Genomic DNA, 5,358 nt, shown 5'->3' on the forward strand with positions numbered 1-5,358 from the left:
GTCAGAATGTTGAACCACAGTCAGAGATATAATTTTATCTCTATGGGTTGAGAAGTTGAGAGGTGAAAGTGAGATAGATGGCAGTGTAGCAGCTAGGTGTAGGCAATGGTAAATTGGATTATTTATTTATATGGAAAAAAAACATCCATCTTGGTGTGAGAGGGCTTAACATTTTTTTTTTTTTACATCTAAACTCTTTGGTTCCACTTTCACTCTTTTTATGCATAAATCAATGAGATGATGATTGGAGTTGGACCTCTGTTTGATCAACTGTGGTAGTGCCAAAAGCCCAGAACAGTGCTGTCCCAGCACACATTCCTGAAATCTATCCATTTCAAATGGAGCATAACTGCTTATTGGTGGGAAAGTAACAGTATTTCTATTCTATAGCTCGGTATAGGGATCATTTGTATCTCTCACATGTAAAATAAATAGATTTTACCAATAGGTTTGATTCATTTTAGTAATCTAACGCAGATCATGTCCAAATAATTTAGTGACAGTTTCACTGACAGATTAATGAGGCTATATCGAACTTTTGTCACAGGTTTTTTTGTTGTTGACAAAAGTGGTTCTTTAAATGGACATAGCTATATTTTCCAGAAATTACTTAATTCAACAGAAAGGGGCACACCTTGGCACATCACCAAAATCATTAATTGTTTGCCTAATTTGGGTGGCATCATGAGATAAGAAATTGATTAGTTGTATTAGTAACAACTGCTGCCTGGGAATGGTCGTTAAGATCTACCCTATTGGAGCGGTGTTTTGTGGTTGAGTTCCGATAAACGAATGCCATATCTTACAATGCCTGGATAGGTATTTAACAAATCAGCTAACCACATCATATGATATAGCAATCTGATGCCCGACTGTACAGTTGATGACATAGCACTTAACCAATGGTTGATGCAATGCAACGCCAGCACATCTTGTTGGGCAGGAACTCAACCCCTGAGTTTGCCCATCGGTTGGGAGACCAGGATCATGTTCCTTGAAGGCACAATGTGCAACATTTATAGATCTGAATGACCAATTGAAGAATGATATATAGTACCAGTCAAAAGTTTGGACACACCTACTCATCCCAGGGTTTTTCTTTATATTTACTATTTTCTACATTGTATAATAATAGTGAAGACATCAAAACAATGAAATAACACATACGGAATCATGTAATGACCAAAAAGTGTTAAACAAATCAAAATATATTTTATATTTTACATTCGTCAAAGTAGCCACCCTTTGCCTTGATGACAACTTTGCACACTCTTGGCATTCTCTCAACCAGCTTCATTAGGTAGTAACCTGGAATGCATTTCAATTAACAGGTGTGCCTTGTTAAAAGTTCATTTGTTTCAATTTCTTTCCTTCTTAATGAGTTTTAGCCAACCAGTTGTGTTGTGACAAGGTAGGGGTGGTATACAGAAGATAGCCCTATTTGGTAAAAGACCAAGTCCATATTATGGCAAGAACAGCTCAAATAAGCAAAGAGAAATGACAGTCCATCATTATTTTAAGACATGAAGGTCTGTCAAAGCTGAAAATTTCAAGAACTTTGAACGTTTCTTCAAATGCAGTCGCAAAAACCATAAAGCACTATGATGAAACTGGCTCTCTTGAGGAACGCCACAGGAAAGGAAGACGCAGAGTTACCTCTGCTGCAGAGGATAAGTTCATTTAGAGTTACCAGCCTCAGAAATTGTAGCCCAGATAAATTCTTCACAGAGTTCAAGTAACAGACACATCTCAACATCAACTGTTCAGAGGAGACTGTGAATCAGGCCTTCATGGTCAAATTTCTGCAAAGAAATCAATACTAACGGACACCAATAATAAGAAGGGACTTGCTTGGCCCAAGAAACACAAGCAATGGACATTAGCATGGAGGAGGAGGTGTGATGGTGCTTTGCTGGTGACACTGTCTGTGATTTATTTAGAATTCCAGGCACACTTAACCAGCATGGCTACCACAGCATTCTGCAGTGATACACCATCCCATCTGGTTTGCGCTTAGTGGGACTATCATTTGTTTTTCAACAGGACAATGACCCAACACACATCCAGGCTTTGTAAGGGCTGTTTGACCAAGAAGGAGAATGATGGAGTGCTGTATCAGATGCCCTGGCTTCCACAATCACCCGACCTCAACCCAATTGAGATGGTTTGGGATGAGTTGGACTGCAGAGTGAAGGAAAAGCCGCCAACAAATGCTCAGTATATGTGGGAACTCCTTCAAGATTGTTGGAAAAGCATTCCAGGTGAAGCTGGTTGAGAGAATGCCAATAGTGTGTAAAGTTGTCATCAAGGCAAAGGGTGGCTACATGCGCCGAATACAACAGGTGTAGACCTTACAGTGAAATGCTTACATACAAGCTCTAACCAATAGTGCAAAAAAGGTATTAGGTGACAATAGGTAAGTAAAGAAATAAAAACAACAGTAAAAAGACAGTGAAAAATACAGTAACGAGGCTATATAGAGTAGCGAGGCTACATACAGACACCGGTTAGTCGGGCTGACTGAGGTAGTATGTACATGTAGATATGGTTAAAGTGACTATGCATATATGATGAACAGAGAGTAGCAGTAGCGTAAAGGAGGGGTTGGCGGGACACAATTCAGATAGCCCGGTTAGCCAATGTGAGGGAGCACTGGTTGGTCGGGCCAATTGAGGTAGTATGTACATCAATGTATACTTAAAGTGACTATTCATATGTGATAAACAGAGAGTAGCAGCAGCGTAAAAGAGGGGCTGGGGGGGCACACAGTGCAAATAGTCTGGGTAGCCATTTGATTACCTGTTCAGGAGTCTTATGGCTTGGGGGTCAAAGCTGTTTAGAAGCCTCTTGGACCTAGACTTGGCATTCTGGTACCGCTTCCCATGCGGTAGCATAGAGAACAGTCTATGACTAGCGTGGCTGGAGTCTTTGACAATTTTTAGGGCCTCCTCCTCTGACACCACCTGGAATAGATTTCCTGGATGGCAGGAAGCTTGGCCCCGGTGATGTACTGGGCCTACCCTCTGTAGTGCCTTGCAGTAGGAGGCCGAGCAGTTGCCATACCGGGTAGTGATGCAACCCGTCAGGAGGCTCTTGATGGTGCAGTTGTAAAACCTTTTGAGGATCTGAGGACCCATGTCAAGTCTCCTGCTCAGTCCTCCTTTTCCTGTAGTCCACAATCATCTCCTTTGTCTTGATCACGTTGAGGGAGAGGTTGTTGTCCTTGCACCACACGGTCAGGTCTCTGGCCTGCTCCCTATAGGCTGTCTCATCGGTGTTGGTGATCAGGCCTACCACTGTTATGTCATCAGCAAACTTAATGATGGTGTTGGAGTCGTGCCTGGCCGTGCAGTCATGAGTGAACAGGGAGTACAGGAGGGGACTGAGCACGCACCCCTGAGAGGCCCCAGTGTTGAGGATCAGCGTGGTGGATGTGTTGTTACCTACCCTTACCACATGGGGGAGGCCCGTCAGGAAGTCCAGGATCCAGTTGCAGAGGGAGTTGTTTAGTCCCAGGGTTCTTAGTTTAGTGATGAACTTTGAGGGCACTATGGTGTTGAACGCTGAGCTGTAGTCAATGAACAGGCTTCGCACGTAGGTGTTCCTTTAGTCCAGGTGGGAAAGGGCAGTGTGGAGTGCAATAGAGATTGCATCATCTGTGGATCTGTTGGTGCGGTATGTAAATTAGATTGGGTATAGGGTTTCTGGGATAATGGTGTTGATGTGAGCCATAAGTGCTGTTATTGTTCAGTGGAAACATCTTGGAGCAACAACGGCTTAGCCACGCAGTGGAAGGCCACACAAGCTTACAGAACGGGACCGCCGTGTGCTGAAGCACGTAAAAATCATTTGTCCTCGGTTGCAACACTCACTACCGAGTTCCAAACTGCCTCTGGAAGCAACGTCAGCACGAGAACTGTTTGTCGGGAGCTTCATGAAATGGGTTTCCATAGACGAGCAGCCGCACACAAGCCTAAGATCACCATGAGCAATGCCAAGTGTCGGCTGGAGTGGCATAAAGCTTGCCGTCATTGGACTCTGGAGCAGTGGAACCACGTTCTCTAGAGTGACGAATCACACTTCACCATCTGGCAGTCCGACTGACTAATCTGGATTTGGCGGATGAGAGGAGAACGGTACCTGCCGAATGCATAGTGCCAACTGTAAAGTTTGGTGGATGAGGAATAAAGTTCTGGGGCCCCTTGGTTCCAGTGAAGGGAAATCTTAACGCTAAAGCATACAATGATATTATAGACGATTTTGTGCCTCCAACTTTGTGGCAACAGTTTGGAGAAGGCCCTTTCCTGTTTCAGCGTGACAATTCTCCCATGCACAAAGCGAGGTCCATACAGAAATGGTTTGTCGAGATTGGTGTGGAAGATCTTGACTGGCCTGCACAGAGCCCTGACCTCAACCCCGTCAAACACCTTTGGAATGAATTGGAATGCCGACTGCGAGCCAGGCCTTATCGCCAAACATCACTGCCTGACCTCACTAATGCTCTTGTGACTGAATGGAAGCAAGTCCCTGCAGCAATGTTCCCACATCTAGTGGAAAGCCTCCCCAGAAGAGTGGAGGATGTTATATCAGCAAAGGAGGGGACCAACTCTATATTAATGCCCATGATTTTGGTAGTGTATATTTGTGCGAAGATTGTCTATTATAGTGACAAGATAGTCAAGCTACCGCTCTAACAATGGAAATACATGTCCTCAAAGATGGATGGCAGGCGAGATCAGGTGGGACCATTCTAGCCAATGAGAGGGCAGATACAGGTGTGAACATGACATAGGAGTAAACTTTATCTGTGTCATTATAGTGTCTGTGTCAGAATGGGCAGCCCCATTGATGCTATCTCAGTTTTAAAGCACTCAATTTTCTTCTTCATTGGCTGATTGCTCCCAAACCATAGAAATCCACACCCAATTGAGTACTTTGAAATGGTGGAAAAACTTAATGGCAATGTCCAGGCTAACACGGGTTATATCCGTATTGTATTCGGCGCACGTGACAAATAAACTTTGATTTGATGAGTCCTCTATTTATCTCTATGAAAACAGGCACAACTTAGTTGTTTTTCAAAGTTGCCGAAATGCCACGTGCGTCCACTTTTATCAGTGCAGTCGTAACAACTTAACCATCACGAAATTCTATTCGATCAATAAAGCCTCACGCAGCAAATCAGCAATATATATTTTTAGTTGACATTCAAAAATATCTCACTTCTTTGGCTTTTTTTCTCGGACAGATTTTGGGAGGAGTAAAACCTCTCGCTTGGCCTCTTCCTCTCTGCTATTTGCCCGCATTGAACAAGAAGGACCCCAAGGCCCAATAAATGCCAGGATTTTTCCTGCCTGA

Source organism: Salvelinus namaycush, chromosome 1 (assembly GCF_016432855.1).
Source record: "Salvelinus namaycush isolate Seneca chromosome 1, SaNama_1.0, whole genome shotgun sequence".
Lineage (NCBI taxonomy): Eukaryota > Metazoa > Chordata > Actinopteri > Salmoniformes > Salmonidae > Salvelinus > Salvelinus namaycush.